Source organism: Glycine soja, chromosome 1, assembly GCF_004193775.1.
Source record: "Glycine soja cultivar W05 chromosome 1, ASM419377v2, whole genome shotgun sequence".
NCBI classification, from domain to species: domain Eukaryota; kingdom Viridiplantae; phylum Streptophyta; class Magnoliopsida; order Fabales; family Fabaceae; genus Glycine; species Glycine soja.
The window spans coordinates 38,800,401-38,819,279 of record NC_041002.1 but is presented as its reverse complement, the minus strand read 5'-3'; the positions used below and the strand labels follow the sequence as shown (position 1 = coordinate 38,819,279).

Genomic DNA, 18,879 nt, shown 5'->3' with positions numbered 1-18,879 from the left:
ATCCATTTGCAGAGCTTAAATTACTTTTCTTAATTAGTTATGCTTCCTTAATTATTATTCTTTCCTTAATTAGCCCTACTCAATTAGTTCTTTTTCCTAATTAGCATTAGTTTTCTCAATTAGCTTGTTTTCCTTAATTATTGTTGTTTTCTTGGGCTTTATTTTACTCACTAAACATAATAAATTTATCACTTTTAGTATCATCTACATAAAAACTTAAATGATGTTAATTTATCAATTATTTGCTCAAAAAGAAAAAATTATGAGAAAAAAATTATAAATTTTTATATAATTTAACCTCAAAATAAACTCATAATTAGCTATTATCAATGACTTACTAATAAATAAGAGTGATCTTCTAAATAAGTGATCACCAACTCACTTTAGAATGTAAATTAATCTATCATACTCATAAATGTAAAACAAAAATACATATATTCTACAGGCCGATATAAACAAAAAACGCCTAACCCCTTAAACCTTATGAAGAAAATAAGAGGCACTAGTAAGTAGTAACCCACCACCAAGCCTTCATATAATCACCCTTCAACTTTACTTTTTATCAGCACCAAGCCCACACAAAAATTAGAGACCTGTACACTTGAAAATTGGCATCACCACAGCTGCACATATATAATTCCAATTTGGTTCCTAACCAACTTCCTTCTGCGCACATGTGTGAACATCTGATAAAAGTAAAACTAATACATCCAAGGACAATGATGTAAGCTCCATTGAAGCTTGTAGGCCTAGGATCTTCTTCATCAATGGACTCCTTTACTTCTTGGAAGATGAATGACAGTGGAATGGAGAAGGAAGAGAGAGAGAGGAGATGCCACTTCAAGGAGAAGATGAGTCTAGAAGGAGCTCACCACCATAGGAGGCCATGGATAAGAGCTTGGAGGAAGAAGGAGATAAATGAAGGGAGAGGAAGAGAAGAACACGAAATTTTATGATTTAAAAGAGCTCTAAAATCTGAAGTTTAATTTTCAAATGATCAAAGTTCAAAAAAATACACACACATGACCTCTATTTATAGCCAAAGTGTCACACAAAATTGGAGGAAAATTTGAATTTCTATTTAAATTTCACTTAAATTTGAAATTAAATTTGTGGAGCCAAAATTTCACTAATTATGATTAGTGAATTTTAGCTATGGTTCAGTCCACTAGTCCAAGATCAAGTCCAAGATTCTCCACTAAGTGTGCTTAGGTGTCATGAGGCATGTAAAGCATAGAAGACATGCACAAAGTGTGACTATATGATGTGGCAATAGGGTGTAGCAAGCAAATACTCACCACCCCCTCTAAAATTTAATTGGATTGGACTTCTCGCAATTCAATTAAATTTATTTCTCAACACACACATCAAATATTCACTTAATGCATGCGAAATTACAAAACTACCCATAATACAAAAACTAGTGTAGGTGCCCTAAAATACAAGGGCTGAAAAATCCTACATTTCTAGGGTACCCTACCTACATTATGGAGTCCTAAATACAAGACCCAAAAATAATGAAATCCTAATCTAATATGTACAAAGATAAGTGGGCACATACTTAGCCCATGGGCCCAAAATCTACCCTAAGGCTCATGAGAACCTTAGGGCCTTCTCTTACATCTTTGGCCCGATCTTCTTGGAGTCTTCTATCCAATATTCTTGCAGGGTAGGATTGCATCAGACAAGCTAACAGTAACACATAACATCTAAAAAATTTGCCACACACGTATTACAATTTAGTTGATAAACTTGTTGCTTCCCTCTGCTTCCCAAAAACATCTCTGCCATTCACATGGAAGTACTTACGTATATACATATTTGATTAAGAAAAAGATTTGAAAAGGTTGGAAAAAATAGTGATTTAAATTGATAGAAAATTAAATTAAACAAGAGATGAAATTAAACAAGAATTTAAATTAATTAATTTAAGACAAAAGAAATGAGCAAATCCAATATTGTTGTAGAAGGAAAGTCAGAAGACGAGAATACTGTGAACTTAGCCTACCAGAGCTACTCTATGATGTAATGTTAATAATTTTTCTCTATTTATAATAATTCCAATTTATACTTGCATCTACTGGTATACTCTTATTTTGGTCCCCCGCATGAAAAAACTTAATTTATCTATTTTTTCGTCCTAATCCATTCTCTTTATTTATAATTATTTCAATTTACACCTGCATCTTCTAGTATACTCTAACTTTGGTACCTCGCATGAAAGTGTCAATGTCTAACCAAAAGAGCATCGAGTCTTCAATTAAGAATCTGGAAGTCCAGGTGGGCCAGCTTGCAAAGCAGTTAGTTGAAAGATCATCCAACAACTTTACAGCAAACACAGAGAAAAATCCTAAGGAAGAGTGTAAAGCTGTGATGACTAGAAGCAGAATGGCGATTCAAGTGGAGGAAAGTAGAGCTGATCAGAAGGTGGAGGGATTTAAACAACTGCAGGCTGAAGAACCGGCGCTGGAACCGGTTGATGATTTAGTTGAACTTGAATAAATTGTTGAGGAAGCAGAAGGTGATGAAGAAGAAAAGACACCAATAAGAGACTATCAAGAGAAAATAAAGACGAAGGAAGAAAAAGAAAAAGAAGAAGAAGAAAAAGAAAAAAAGTTGAAAAAAGAAAAATAAAAAGAGAAGGTTGTTGAGACTGAGAAGAAGAAGGGCAAGAGTGAGGCTAACATAGAAAAAAAGAAAGAGGCTACTACTATTGAATGCAAGGAGGTACCTTATCCGTTGGTACCCTCCTGGAAAGATAAGGAGCGACATTTGGCCAGATTTCTTGAAATTTTCAAGAAACTGGAAATTACCTTGCCGTTTGGAGAAACACTTAAGCAAATGCCCCTCTATGCCAAATTTTTGAAGGATATGTTAACCAAGAAGAACTGGTACATCCATAGTGACAAAATTGTTGTGGAATGTAACTGTAGTGTTGTCATTCAACGCATCCTTCCACCCAAGCACAAAGATCCTGGAGTTGTCACGATACCGTATTTTATCGGCAAGGTTGTTGTAGGCAAAGCTCTCATAGACTTGGGAGCCAGTATCAATTTAATGCCTCTCTCCATGTGCCGACGAATTGGAGAGATAGAGATAATGCCCACACGCATGACCCTCTAGTTAGTTGACCGCCCCATCACAAGGCCATATGGAGTCATTGAAGATGTTTTGGTGAAGGTTTAACACCTTATATTTCCAACTGATTTCATTGTCATAGATATAGAAGAGGATGCTAACATTCCTCTCATTCTTGGCCGCCCATTCATGTCTACTGCAAGCTGCATGGTAGACATGGGAAAGAAGATCAGCTTTGATTTGTTCCATGAGGACAAAGATTCACCTAGCCAAAATGTCTGTCTTAAAGTGCATGTGATGGAGGAAATGAGACCCGAGAAGAAGGTCCTTGAAGTAGGAACTTTGTTGGATCCTGGATAACAGGATGATGCGTCAAACTAGTGACCTTAAAAGAGCGCTTATTGGGAGGCAACCCGACTTTTCTTTCTCTTTTCTATTTTCCATTCTTATCTCTTGCATGTAGTTAGGATACCTTGCTTGTGATTGTGATTAATTTCAGCTTGTTTAGTAATGAACAAGGGGTTTTAAGCTTGTGTGAAGAGATAGACAGATAAAGACTAAGATTTTTTTTTTTTGCAATTGTCTATCTGCTAAGCGCAGACCTTGCGCTAAGCGCTTAGTCTTCACATGCTAAGCTGAGCTTGCTCGCACTAAGCGCATCGACCCCTAATTGGTTGGCTGAATAGTTCAGCTAAGCGCACATCACTATGCTAAGCCCAACATCTTCACTGTAATTGAACCTTAATCAGTGGGCTTAATGTGGATGATGCGCTAAGCGCCACTTCTTCTCTAGAAAAATTTCATTGTAGCAGCGCTAAGCGCGCTATCCTGAGCTAAGCCCCAGATCCATCCTGAAAATTGAGCTTTCAAGCTGGGCTTAGTGGGGCAGGAAGCACTAAGCGCCAATCTCTTACTGTTTTTGAATTCTTGGAAGTGCGCTTAGCGCGCCTATTGCGCTAAGCCTGAACTAGTCTCTATAAGTTGAAACTTGCACTACTAAAAAAATGGCTTTCTACATCGGTCAATTAACATCTGTTATTGCAAAAACCGATGTTAACGATAGCGGGTGGCATTTTTGTAAATAAATGGAGTTACTTAACATCGGTTTTATAAAAACCAATGTTAACTACTTAATGTTAACATCGGTTATTTAAATAACCGATGTTAACATGATGTTAAGATGAATATGTTAACATCGGTTTTGACAAAACCGATGTTAAGGAGTTGAACTGAACATCAGTTTTTTGAGAAACCGATGTTACCTTGTTGAAGTTAACATCGATTTTTAGAAAACCGATGTTAACAGGTTCATCCTAACATCGGTTATCCTTAAAAAATTGATGTTGATGTTGTTATGTTAATAAGTTAAAACGTGTTGAAATTTCACAACTCGCGCGCTTGAAAACCCTGCTGCACTCTCTCTTCTCTTTCTCCTCCCACCTGAAATCTGCCGGAAACCGCTCGGTCGACATCCACATTGCCCCACATTCATTTCAATACTATCGGAAACCGCTCGCTGGAACCCACAGAACCTCCTATCGAAGAAAAGTCGAAGAAAACCCTACACTGCTGTTGGAACTGTGGGTCGAAGAAAATCCTACACTACTCTTGGAACAGTCGTGGGTGCTCAAAGCTCAAAGCTTTCTACGCTGCCAGTTAACAAGGTATGAGCTCTACCTTAGTTTGTTGCTCTTCTTAGTAAGTTCTTAATCAGTGCGGTGGCATTGTCCGAAGGTTCTTATCAAATTATTGGGTCATTTTGTCCACTTGGCTAACCATATAAAAGTATCAATAAGAATTGTAATGTGGGGTTTCATTTTGTTGTGGCTGTGGATTGTGCTTTACTTGGTTTTCAAGCTTGACGAGAGTTACACGCCGAGCAAAGTTTCCATCCGTACCGGTGATGGTTTTCACAACTTGAAGGTAAATTTTTATTTTATTGGTTTGGTGTTGACTTTGGGAACATTTTTAGGAGATTAAGACCATGGAACTCGTGAAGCCAACTGGGTGGGTTTATCTATCCTTGTATGGAGCTAATCCTAGGTAAGTACAGTGTTCTTTCTGTATCTAGTTTTTGTTGGTTTAAGTTTGTATCCAGTTTTTGTTGTTTGGAGGCCTGTATTTTTGTTTTCAACGAAATTTTGTCTTCATGTTTTGGTAGATTTCTAGCATAGAGTGAAAATGAATTAGTATACTTTTCTTCATTTTTTTCTATAAAAATTTAGTGATGTTCATATTAATTGAATGATTTACTTTCATTGGATACAAATGGGATGCCATCTCCTGAGACGTGAAAACATAAGCAACAAAATAACAACCCAACAAAGAAAACTACAAAACCCAACCATACACCCCACACTAGGTAAAGGCCAAAGACATAGATGAGGACCATTGCTAAAAAGGAACAACAAAGTCCTTTTCCCACCCCCTCAACCAAGACCAGGTGAGAAAGATTGCATTATCCACCAGCTTAGAGATGACAAACAATTGATTTTTAAAAGTCATGAAATTTCTAAGGTTCCAAATAGATATTGTAGCTGCTATCCACCAAATCTTCCACTTTCTATTAGAATCCCTCGAACCAGCCAAGGAGAAGTGCTGAGAGAAGTTGTCCCCAGGCCTACAATGCATAACTCTGTCTTCCTTGACCAAAGAGTTAAACTCCCACCACATTGGCATAACTTTTTTGCAAGTGAAAAAGAGATGAGAGGCAGATTCAACTTGGCTTTGGCAGAAGGTGCAAAGATCATTTTCAATTACAACTTGCCTTCTAATTAAGTTTTCCTTAGTTGGTAACCTATCCCAAAGTAGTCTCCAAGCAAAGGATAGGGCTCTAGGAGGTACTTTGATTTCCCACAGCTGATTGAAGCCACGATTTAGGTGGCCAATTGGCTGATCACCTTTAATACAAAGATAGGCAGTGCTGGTAGTAAAGATTCCCTTTGGGTCAGCTCCCCACACCTAATAATCCTTCAAAGTTGCATTGGGGCTTAGTGCTGTAGCCTGTTCAATAAAGGCTGAAGCTCTCCCCAACTCATTGTCGAAAAGATTTCTTCTCCATGAGAATTCCCACTCCCAACCAGCTTCTCCAAAGGACTCCATGCTTTCCACTATCTGAAATTTTTGAGAGGATATTTGATACAATTTTGGGTATTTATCTCTAAGAGTTATTCCATCACCCACCCAAGAATCTTCCCAAAATAGTATTTGATCACCACTGCCCAATTTCCAAAGAAACTGCTTTAAGACATCACCCATGCTGCTGTGATGAATTATAGACCTCAAATCAGACCACCAAAAGGAATGGGTTTGCTTAGGAAGGCCCTCTTCCAATCCTCTCCATCCCTTGTACTTTGAAGTGAGAATTCTACTCCATTTTTTTTATCAACAAAATAGGATATGTACATTAAAATAACAGTACCAGGGGTACTATAATTACAAAAGAGTTATAGAAATCATAGTGGATCCACCTGTCAAGCTACTCAGATTGGTGTGATCCACCCTATATAAAAGAATACATAATCAAAGCCCCTTGGCTTGTGAGCCCTCCTAAGTTACATCCCTACAACTAAAGAACCATCCTAATTTGCTGAAAAACATATTGATAAATTGGTAGACCAATAGTTTTGCAAAACGGGCATAAGCTGTCATTTATCTCTATTTGCCTCCTTCTCAGATTAGATTTAGTCGGCAATCGATCTTTGATGAGTCTCCATGCAAAAATTGCAGCTTTGGATGGGATTTTTAATTTCCAAAGGTTCTGCAGTGATTCATCCAGATTTACACCCACTGAACTTTCCTTTAGCATGTTATATGCACTCCTTGTAGAATAACAACCATTAGGCTTTGCTTTCCACATCCAGCAATCAGATATATGTCGCTGGATTGTAATCTGAGAGATTTCTTCCAAAAAGCCTGCAGCGGATGCAATTTCATTATCGAACAAAGACCTTCTCCATGAGAGGTTCCATTCCCATGAGGATTCATTGAAACTTCCCACCTGCTGAATGGGTTTATGCTGCTGAAGAGATATCCTATAAAGCCTTGGGTATTTCATCTTTAGAGCCTCTCCATGTCCAGACCATGAATCCTCCCAGAATTTGATTTTATCCCCACACCCCACCCTCCAAGTAGTGCCATCTTGGAGGATAGAATTCAGCTGTTGGTCTTGTGTAACCTCCATTAAATCTTTCCACCAAGCTGACTCATTATTCCCTCTACTGCCTTCCACCAATGATCTCCATCCACCATACTTGGAATCCAATATCTTGGACCATAACTTGTTGCTTTGCTGAAGCATGTCCCACCTCCATTTTCCAAGTAGAGCCTTGTTGAAAGCCCATATATCTTTTATACCGAGGTCCCCTCTTTCCTTTGGAAGGCAAACTATTTTCCAGTTCACCCATGGTATCTTTCGTTGCTCCGAGCCACCTCCCCATAAGAAATTACGCTGGATTCAGATCAGCTTCTCCGCTACTTTTCCGGGCAACCTGAAGAAAGAAAGACAATAGATAGGGATGGAGAATAATGTGGAATGAATAAGGGTCACTCTCCCCCCAAAGGATAAGTGCCTTTGTTTCCATCTTGCTAATTTTCTCTCACACTTCCTAATAACCGGATCCCACAGCTGACCACGCTTTGGATTAGCCCCAACGGGAATGCCCAAATATGTGAAAGGTAGCAACAAAATCCTGCAGTTCAAGAATCCAGCAGCTTCTCTAACCCACTGATCAGATTTTCCCACTGCACCAAAGTAGCTTTTTGCAAAATTTATTTTAAGACCAGAAACTAATTCAAATCCTCTCAAGATTGTCTTTATGACCTTGACATTTTGCATGGTAGGTTCCCCAAAAAATACAGTATCGTCGACATATTGGAGGATGCTTACTGGTATGTTGTCTTTGCCAACCAGGAATTCAGAGAAGAGCTTTTCATTTACTTCTTTTCTCATAAAACCAGTTAGACCTTCTGCGACAATGTTGAATAGCAAAGGTTCTAACGGGTCTCCCTGCCTCAGACCTCTATAGGGGGTAAATTCAGCAGTTGGGCTCCCATTTACAAGTACCGATTTCGAGGCAGATTTGAGGCATGCTTGGATCCAGCATATCCATTTATTGCAGAACCCCATTCGGGACATCATGTAACTAAGAAAATCCCAGGAAACCGCGTCATAAGCTCTCTCAAAATCCACTTTGAACATCAAACATGGCTTTTGCCCCCTTTTTGCTTCCTCCAACACTTCATTTGCAACAATAACACTATGTAGCAGCTGTCTACCATCTATGAAGGTAGATTGTCTCTCATCAATGATGGTTGGCAAGACTTTCTTCAGCCTGCTTGATAAGAAGGGCTCTATTAAAAGCCTTGATGTCTTTGATTCCCAAGCCTCCTTTATCTCTAGGAGCACACACTTGATCCCAAGCCACCCAAGCTATCTTTTTACCTTCTGCACCTCCACCCCAAAGAAATTGTCTTTGGATAGTAGTAAGCCTATTTATCACTGCTGAAGGGGCCCTGAAATAAGACATGTCAAACAGAGGCAAAGCTGTCAAGACAGAACTTATTAGAGTAATTCTGCCTGCCATTAAGACATTTCTCTGGTTCCATTTATTCAACTTAGCCTCGAATTTTCTAATTATGGGCTCCCACACCACCTTCCTTCTAGGATTGACACCTATAAGCATCCCTAGGTAACTGAATGGGAACTGCAGAGGGCCACAATTCAGGTAATCAACTACAAATCTGCACCAGTCCTCGGTTTGGCCGATTGCACCAAATTGGCTCTTAGCAAAGTTAATTCTGAGACCAGATACCATCTCAAAGGTTCTGAGAATAACCTTAATAACAGTGACATTATCCATAGATGCTTCCTAAGTACAGTGGTGACTGAACCATGTACACTATTTCCTCAAGAATGCCATTGAGAAGGGCATTATTAACATCCAAGTGGAATAAATCCCAGCCATTGGTTAAAGCAAGAGTGATTATGATTTTGATTGTGATAGGTTTAACAATAGTGGAAAATTTTCATGAAAATCAAAGCCATGTGTACTTGAGGAAACCCCTTAGCTACCAACTAAACCTTGTATTTATTAATTGTCCCATATGCATTTTCCTTCACTTGAAATATCCACTTGCAACCAACTGCTTTCCTGTTAGGGGGTAAGGGAACAAGATCCCAAGTATGATTATTTATCAAAGCATTGTATTCCTACTGCATAGTAGACAACCAATTAGGATAAGCCATTGCTTGTTTGACACCTCTAGGCTCACAAAGAGTCAAAAACAATGAAGGGTGAATTGTTGGGTTATGAAAACTAGATTTGGATCTTGTATGCATAGGGTGCACATTAGGAGGTCTAGGGGGTGACTGATGTTCAGAAGAAGAAGAAGAATTATTAGACTGAGTAAGAGGATCAGACTGATGGAGAATAGGCGAATGATTAGAAGGAACAACAGAGCCGTTATTAAATTGGTTAGACATAGGATCAGAGACAACTTATAGTTGTTGCTGAGACAAATTTTTTGATTTAACAAATTGTTGATTACTATGATCAGAAAATGTAGAAGAGTTAACAGGAGAAGCAACAAAACTAGGTTCAGAAGCTTAGGGCCCCAATCAATATTTTTAGAATTAAAAATGATAGGGCAATGATCTGAGTAGTTCCTTTCAAGGTTATGTTGGGAACTATCAGGCCACTTGGATACCCAATCATCAGAGACCAGCACTCTGTCTAACTTGCTCTTACAAGAACCATTAGGCCTAACCTAAGTAAAAGGGCTTGCCCAAGCAAGGAATATCATGTACCTCCATTTCAATGAGCCACTCATTAAATTCAGCTATAAGATTAGTGTTTGGATTACAAAGAGTGCTTCCCGCTCTTTCAGCTGGGTGTCTGATGCAGTTGAAGTCCCCTACAAGGCACCAACACTGAACCTGGGATTGATTCTTCATTAAATATAGCCTCTGCCATAACTGTCTTTTGCTTTCTAGCTCACAAGAAGCATAGATATTAGCCACCACTAGCCTCTGACTTTCTACCAGCCATACCCCCTCCAACATGATGAAACCCCTTTAAGCTATTTTAATATCAACCTGGAAGTTATTGTTATTCCAGACACAGAGAAGCCCCCCAGTTGTATTGTCTGTAGGAAACCATTCCCAATCAAAGTCTGAGTGACCCCACAGAGCCTGACAAAGTGCCCTGTCAATGGAATCCCTCTTTGTTTCTTGCAAACAAAGAAGATCTATCTTATGCTTCCCAACCAAATTCCTGATAGAGGCCCACTTAATACCTCTACCCAATTGAGATTGAAGCTTCCTTGTACTCAAAGACTGCCATAGCTGTCTTTTACCTTCTAAATCACAGGGGGCATAAATATTAGCCACAAGCAAGAGTGAATATGGAATAAATTAACATGACTAAGCATAATAACAAGCTCCCACAAATGCAAGAGTGAATATAGAAGAAAGTCAGCAAGTAATTTGAGTATAAGACTCCAAACTAGATAGAGGGAAGGAAATGGATGCAGGACAAAATCAAATATATTATTTATAATGTCATTTAGCCTTTTTTAATTTAATTTGGTAAACACTAAATTATGCTGCCATACTATTTTCAGATTCCATTAGGAGCGATTTTAGCCATTGTTGATCCTGTGGTCATTGCTGTTTGAAAATTCAAACTGGTCCTGCGGTCATTGCTAGAAAGTCAATTGTGCTGAAGCCTCGAACTCAGGTATTTATATCTTTGATTCAAAAACTAATTTGAAATTGTTGTTGTATGCATTACTGGTATATTTGTAACTTATGCTATGCCTGTCTACATGAACTTTCTTTCATTGGACTGATATGTTCATGCGTCTCTACATGACCTTTCTTTCATTGGATTGATATCTTTGAAGTATTTATTGTGATTTTAACTCTCAGAACTTGTTCATTGTTAGTGTTGAATGTTTTTGTAATTTTATCTACTGCCCTTCTCTATATATATGTTGTGACTGCCACTGCCCTTCTCTCTCTCTTGTATTATCTATATATATGTTTTTTTATTGAACTTTTGGTAGAGAAGATCCCATTACATGCAGCTCCCCACATCCAAGTATCCTTAAACCTATAAAACATGGAAATCAGTGTTAGGGACTTATCAGCAGAAACTGAACTCTTGTTCTTCTTTACCGATTCAACAACAGCTCAGCAGTGGTAGTACCCATGAGCCTGTAGAATCTGCACATAGCTATTGCAGAATCCTTTCCATTCAAGGCAGCAAGCAGAAGTTTCAACGAAAGTCTCCTCTCCCACATAGCTACTACCTTCTCAACACTATTGGAATCAACATCATCTGAATAATTCCCTTTTTTCTTTCTCTTTCTCTCACACACCCCCATGATGTCAAAAGTGGTTATTTTCTCTTTATTCCTATCATCAGTCCCGACCATGTCTTAATATTTCTTTCTATCTTTTTTTTAACCTTTTGGAAGATTTCGGTTTAACCTTCCCCTTCACGATTCTCTCTTTTCATTCCCTATTTCGCTTCGCGGCACAGTCATTAGAATAAGGAACACAATGGAAGACAATATCCTATGCAAACACACAATGCATCGCAGCGTCACCACACACACACACACACACACACACACACACACACACACACACACACACAGAGAGAGAGAGAGAGAGAGAGAGAGAGAGAGAGAAACACACACACACAGCAACACACCCACACCCACACCCACACCCACACACACACACACACACACAGACAGCCACACACACACACATAGAATCACACACACAGCCACACCCCCCCTCACACCCACAGAAACACACACCCACCCACCCCCCCACCCCCCACGCACAGAAACAGACACACACCCACACCCACACACACACACAGCCACACACACACACACACACACAACCACACACAGAAAATACTAGTACTAGAGAAACGTTAAGGCAGTTTGCCTTTAGCACAAGATTAACGAACAAGATATCTAAGCAACAACTTTTCACTTTCCTCCTTCCCTTCCCTACTTAATCTCCACTGCCTAATTCTCCTAATTAACTCAATAAACGGCTAAGGGCCAAGGAAACTTTTACCATTCTCCCTGGCTAGTTCAGTTTCCATCACCAACAACTTTAAGGTAATTAAGTGTCTCACCACCATCACCAGAGTGAACACTAGAGTTTCCTCCTCTGCCTTCACCAGATATTCCAATATCTTGCTTGCCATTACCAATGCGTACAAAGTCCGGAAACCCTCCTCCAGTTCCTATGGTTGCATTGCCTCCAACATTAGTGGCTTCACTTTGCAGCATGTGGAGGCCTTGACTTCCACTAGAGCTCATGCCAAGTTGGCTGTGCATGCCTTGCTGCTGTTGAAGCACTGAGAAAGGCTGTTGCAGTGATATCCCCAAGAGTATGATGTACCTGACCAGCCAATGGAGATGGTTGTGGTTGAGAATCAGCTATTGCAGCTAGGTACATGAGATTTCTTTGCAGCCTTTATTGGTTCCTAAAATAATGAGAAGAGGATCATAAAGATGTTTTAGGACCACAGCAAAAGGAACAGAAGAGGAGTGAGAATCCGATGCTAAGATGTTAAGGGCAAAATCCAATAATTGTTTTGGCTTTCTATCTCAAGGCAAGCAAGGAAAATTTTGACTTCTAGAAGAAACTTTTTCGGTTTATCTAATTAAGCAACAACTCCTTAATGAATTTGTCCAAGTTCATGAATGAACAACCACTGGGTGTAGTGGCTTCCTCTGCCTTCTTCTTCAACTCCACGATCTTTTGTCTCATTTTGTTTCCTTTCTCTCCCGCCATGAAGTCATTGACCAGCTTCTCCACCTCTTCTCTCTTCACATTGGTATCAATTTCAATCCCAATTTCCCATTCTTTGCAGATATATCTGCAGTTTATTGGCTGATCTGCAAAGAATGGCTAACACAACATTGGTACTCATGATACACACACACACACATATACCCAACTACAATAATAAAGCATAAGCACCCTTGAAACCCAACATTTGAAATTAGTTACATAAACAACTGTTGATGTCTATATTTGTCTGTAATTGAATTTTACCTTTTGTATGTTCTTGTATGTGATCAGTGTAATTTGCTATATAAACAAATGTTGTTCATGGTGAGTGAACCTTAGATTCCCGTTTGAGACTGAATGCAATGACTCTTGCAGACAGTTTGCATTAGTCATTGTATTTAGTCTTGAATTGTCCGTTTGGACAGTTTGGGGAGATTGGTATTTTTATGTTAGATTCATTCGCGAAGGTTATTATTATTTTCATTAATTTGATTAAATTTCGGTTCAATGCATTTCAAGTTGTTCTCTGAGTGCATACTTGATTATCGGGAAATTCATTTGACTGATGTCATGTCGTGTACTTGGAGACCAATGCGAAATGCTGCCGAAAGTTAGTCAAATTTTTGTAAATAATGGTAACCCTGACGTTTGAAGCTAACACAAAAGACAATTTTCCTAAATGGGATAGGGCCACACCTATAAATAAAAAAGTGAGATTTTTATACATGGAATTGCTTAGATGGATCGAAGTTGGATGAATGAAAGTCGTATGAGCCCAGAATGTGAGGATGGCGTCGAACAATTCTTACAATTTGCTTTAGAAAGAGGTCGACCGAATGAAGAAGGAAAATATTATTGTCCTTGCATCAACTGTTTGAATGGAAGATGACAATTACTCGATGACATACGGGACCATCTATTGTGTGATGGGATTAAGAAGAATTACACGACATGGATATGACATGGTGAAGTCACAGACATGCAGAGTGGGTCCCAATCTGAACCGTTTGATCTAGATATGGGAGATCGGTTAGAGGACATGATTCGTGACCTTGGACAAGAGTCTTTCCAGCAAGCACACGCCCCTGTGTATGAAGGATTACAGAGTGATTCTAAGAAGCCTTTGTATGCAGGGTGCAAGAATTACTTAACCCTGTCGTCTGCTTGTTAAGTCTGGTTAATGTGAAGGCCAGGTATGGGTGGAGTGACAAAAGTTTCACCTCACTGCTTGAGGTAGTGCACAATCTGCTTCCAGAGGACAACACGTTGCCTAAAAGTTACTATAAGGCGAAAAAGATATTGTGTCCGATGGGTATGGAGTATCAGAAGATTCATGCTTGCCCCAATGATTGTATACTGTACAAAATTCCAAGAAATGTCCAAATGCCCTATCTGTGGGACTTCACGGTACAAAGTGAAGGATGAAGAAGAAAGTAGTTCTGATGAAAACTCGAACAAGGGCCCCCCAGCGAAGGTTTTGTGGTATCTTCCAATCATTCCAAGGTTTAAGCGTCTTTTTTCTAATGAGGATGACGCAAAAGACCTTACATGGCATGCAAATGGAAGGATTTCTGATGGAATGGTCTATCATCCGGCTGATTGCTCGCAGTGGAGGAAGATTGATGGTTTGTATCCGGATTTCGGGAAAGAGCCAAGAAATCTTAGACTTTGACTAGCCAGTGATGGAATGAATCCATATGGCACCTTAAGCACTCAACACAATTCATGGCCAGTTCTGCTAGTAATTTACAATTTGCCTCCTTGGTTGTGCATGAAGCGAAAATATATGATGTTGTCTATGATGAAATCGGGCCCAAGAGAGCCAGGAAATGACATTGATGTTTATCTAAGTCCGTTGGTTGAAGATCTGAGAAAGTTGTGGGACGAGGGGGTTGTAGTGTTTGATGCATTTCGCAAGGAGACCTTTGAAATGCGTGCAATGCTTTTTTGTACCATTAATGACTTTCTAGCATATAAGAATCTCAGCGGTTACAGTGTTAAGGGTCATCATGCATGCCCCATCGGTGAAGAAAACACAAGTTACATACAACTTAAACATGGCAGAAAAACAGTCTACAGTAGGCATCACCGCTTTCTAACACCTAATCATCCTTACAGACGACTGAAAAAAGCTTTTAATGGAAGTCAAGAGCATGATATTGCACCGATACCGTTGACTGGTGAGCAGGTATATCAGCGGGTTCAACACCTGAATACTATATTTGGGAAGACCCAAAAGAAGGATAAAAGTCAGAGTTGCATATGGAAGAAGAGGTCCATTTTCTTTGATCTTCCGTACTGGTGTGATCTTGACGTTAGACATTGTATTGATGTTATGCATGTGAAGAAAAATGTTTGTGATAGTGTGATTGGGACGCTCCTTAACATTCAAGGCAAGACGAAGGATGGCTTGAATACCCGTCAAGATCTAGCTGATATGGGTATACGATCACAATTGCATCCAAGGTCTGATGGGAAGAAAATTTACTTGCCCCCAGCCTGCCATACTTTGTCCAAGAAGGAGAAGATAAGTTTTTGTCAGTGTCTTCGTCGGGTGAAGGTTCCACAAGGATACTCTTCAAATATTAAGAGCCTTGTGTAGTTGAAGGAGCTTAAGCTTGTAGGGTTAAAGTCTCACGATTGTCACGTGCTCATGCAACAATTGTTAGCCGTGGTTATACGAGACATCTTGCCAAACAAAGTCAGGTTAGCGATAACTCGCTTGTGCTTTTTCTTCCATGCTATATGTAGCAAAGTCATTGATCCAGTCAAGTTTGATGAGTTGGAAAAAGAGGCCGCAATTATACTGTGCCAGTTGGAGATGTATTTTCTCCCTGCTTTCTTTGACATGATGATTCACTTGATTGTGCATCTGGTCAGAGAAATCAAATGTTGTGGTCCTGTTTATCTATGGTGGATGTACCCAGTTGAGCGATACATGAAGATCTTAAAAGGGTATACAAAGAATCTATATCATCCAGAAGCATCTATTGTTGAGAGGTACATTGCAGAAGAAGCCATTGAATTTTGTTCAGAATACTTAGAGAAGGCTAAACCTGTTGGGCTTCCTGAGTCTCAGCATGATGACAGAGTAGCTGGTAAGGGTTCAAGAGGACTACATGTGATCACTCCAAGTGTAGAAGATTTGTTACAAGCTCACTTGTATGTCTTGAACAACAGTAATGAAGTTTTGCCATACATAGTTAAGCATGAAGCTTTACTCAAACAGAATAATCCAAAAATGTCAAATAATTGGGTGTTGAAAAAGCATAACAAGACTTTCTGTGATTGGTTTAAAGATACAATCTTTGCAGATGAGAATGCTTCAGAAACATTAAGAAAGCTAGCAGATGGGCCTAAAAGAAATGTTATAACCTGGCAAGGATACGACATAAACAAGTATTCATTTTACACAAAAACACAAGATGACAAAAGTACAATGCAGAACAGCGGGGTCACCCTAAGGGCTGAATCTCAACACTTTCCAAGTGTCAATGACGCCAATCCCTGTGTAGCTTCCATCCCTTACTTTGGGTTCATTGATGAAATTTGGGAGCTTAACTATGTGAAATTTACGGTATGTGTTTTCAAATGTAAATGGGTTAACAACAACACCGGTGTGCGCATCGATGATATAGGATTTACGTTGGTAGACCTAAAGAAACTTGGTTACCACAATGACCCTTTCATCATGGCAGAACAAGCTAGACAAGTATTTTATGTGCAAGACCCTTGTGATGAAAGGTGGTGCGTGGTTTTGGAGGGCAAAACAATTGGTGTTAATGTAGAAGATGATGATTCATACATGGACACCTATGTTAGTCCTTTGACCGCTCAAATCACTCCTAACGTTGTCGGAGAAGAAGAAGCTGACGATGTTCATGCTAATCGAAATGATCATGATGAAGGAGAATTGATTAACATCGTCTAATGTAATTTTCTGCAGAGACAGAGGTCACCAAAGCAAGTAAGTGACAACTATATTTTTCTCTGATTGAGGCATCAATATTTTCTTTTAGATGGTATCCTTAGGACTTCATACAGCTCATGTTTGTCGCCAGTTTCATCATCCACCACCCTTTTCTTTTTTGTCTTCTCACGTTTATTGTTGTTAAACCCATATTTATGCTTTCTTCCCTTCATGTCTTGTTTTATCACAACTTTAGCCGAATCTCCTATCTTCAGCATAGTTGAATCTCCTGTCTTATTCTCCAATGACACAATTTGATGGCCTGTATCTCTTTTCTTCGTATGTTCTAGTGCTTCAGCTTCAGAATGCATAAAGCAATCTAAATTTTCCAGTGATCACCAAAGGCTTCTGCATCAGCATTGACACTCTCCACCCTCTTTGGTTTATGCTTTTGTGCTGCATTCCGTGCTTCCTCCTTATAAATCTCAGATTTATTAGAGGTTTCACTAGAACGATCAGCACCAATCTGTGCTTCTTCCTCGTCTACCAGCTCAATATCTATCCTTTCAACTTTTGTTTTGTAAATTACAGTGTAGTTTACAAAAGCAAAGGTGAAATGAAAGATATTGAGCTGGTAGAGGAGGAACAGGCACGTATTGGTGCTGATTCTTCTAGTGAGACCTCCAATAAATCTAAGAATTATAAGGAGGAAGCACAGAATGCTACACAGAAGCGTAAACCAAAGAGGGTAGAGAGTGTCAATGCTGATGCAGAAGCCTTTGGTGATCACTGGAAAATTCAGATTGCTCTATGCATTCTGAAGCTGAACCACTAGAACATACGAAGAAAAGAGATACAAGCCATCAAAGTATGTCATTGGAGAATAAGACATGAGATTAAACTGTGCTGAAGATAGGAAATTCGGCTAAAGTTGTGATAAAATAAGACATGAAGGGAAGAAGGCATAAATATGGGTTTAACAACAATAAACATGAGAAGGCAGAGAAGAAAAGGGTGGTGGATGATGAAACTGGCGACAAACATTAGCTGGATGAAGTCCTAAGGATGCTATGTACATGTGTATTTCTGAAGATATAGTATTTATATTCCATCAAGCATACATTGACTGTTGATTAAATGTAATAGACTTTTTATAACATGGTTGCCCCAAATCACAATTAAAAAGCACAACTACCAATTTTTCAGAGTCCTTTGGTTAATTTTTCTTGTCTCCTTCTGTGGTGGGGTTTTGTTGGGTTTTATGTTTTTGGAAGGTGGCACCTTGGGTGTCTTTTATCTGATCTCCTAAGTACCTCTGGTACTGTTATGTTTTATTAATAATATTATACTTTTGCCTTCAAAAAAAAAACTTATGACTGATCCTCTTTTGATTAATCCTATTTTGTATGTTGTTGTATGTTATTGTATAAAAGATCATGGGTTCTCCACCTGCCTCCACTCCTCCTCCTCCTCCTCCTCCGGACGCATCGGCTTTGCCGTCTGCCATGAAGCGGACACGCAAAGCCTCACGTCTACGATTGTTGTCCACTAGACCACCTGGTGCTGAGAGACCAGTGGTGCATGTTGATCCTGCTACCGGGAAGGCCGACGGTCCCCACAGGAAGAAATTAAGAACATATTTGGGGCATTGTGGTGCGTGATAAGGTGGACATCACCTACGAGAACTGGAAGGAGGTCCCTACTGCTCAGAAGGACCTGATTTGGGAGGATATTCAGGTATTTTTCTTTTCTTATTTGATTTTGTTTAATTAATAGCCAAAAAATACATCATTGTAACAAATAAACTTTATTTGATGTTGTCAGGCGGAATTTGATATCCCAGAGGCTTCTGACAGTAGGACGAAAAGGAAGTTACTGCAGACCGTGGGGGAGAGATGGAGGAAGTTTAAATCAGACCTCATGAGGAAATGGGCCCTTGAAGCCGATCAAGACGGTGTCGAGGACACTGTCTGTGAGAAATACGACATCAGCAAGGAAAAGTGGGCCCAGTTTTGCCAGACTCGCAGAGACCCTTCTTGGGAGGTATGTTCCTTGCCATTTA

General features: G+C 39.4%; 1 pseudogene; it reads right to left on the bottom strand.

Annotated features, from left to right (window-relative positions):
* Nucleotides 1–12,114: 12,114 nt before the first annotated feature.
* LOC114373054 lies at nucleotides 12,115–12,907 on the bottom strand (annotated as a pseudogene).
* Nucleotides 12,908–18,879: the final 5,972 nt, after the last annotated feature.